Source organism: Penaeus monodon, chromosome 33 (genome assembly GCF_015228065.2).
Source record: "Penaeus monodon isolate SGIC_2016 chromosome 33, NSTDA_Pmon_1, whole genome shotgun sequence".
NCBI classification, from domain to species: domain Eukaryota; kingdom Metazoa; phylum Arthropoda; class Malacostraca; order Decapoda; family Penaeidae; genus Penaeus; species Penaeus monodon.
Window position 1 is genome coordinate 35,105,831 of NC_051418.1, and position 372 is coordinate 35,106,202.

Here is a 372-nt window from a genome sequence, read left to right on the forward strand (position 1 = left end):
CACGTTGTTTATGTTGACAATCCTATGATTACTTCCTGACAAAGATATTAATAGCAGAAACAATGCTAGCCGTTATAGTGATACGAAAATGATAGTAAAATTAAACGTATCGGCAATAAAAACGATAAATGAATTTTTCCCAGGTGCAAAACGACAGCAAATGCAGAGATATCTTACTTGCAATGAGAGACACAAGCATAGGCAAGGGAGGGAGAGACAAAATTTAGAATTAGGCCCACTGTCTGAACAGAAGATTGGCCTATTCCTGTGTTCATCTTAAACCAAACTGTAAAGTGATTATGTGCAGTGAATTATGATAAAGAAAGTTACACAAGGATGATTATATAACGGTGATATCGACCCCGCTAGATT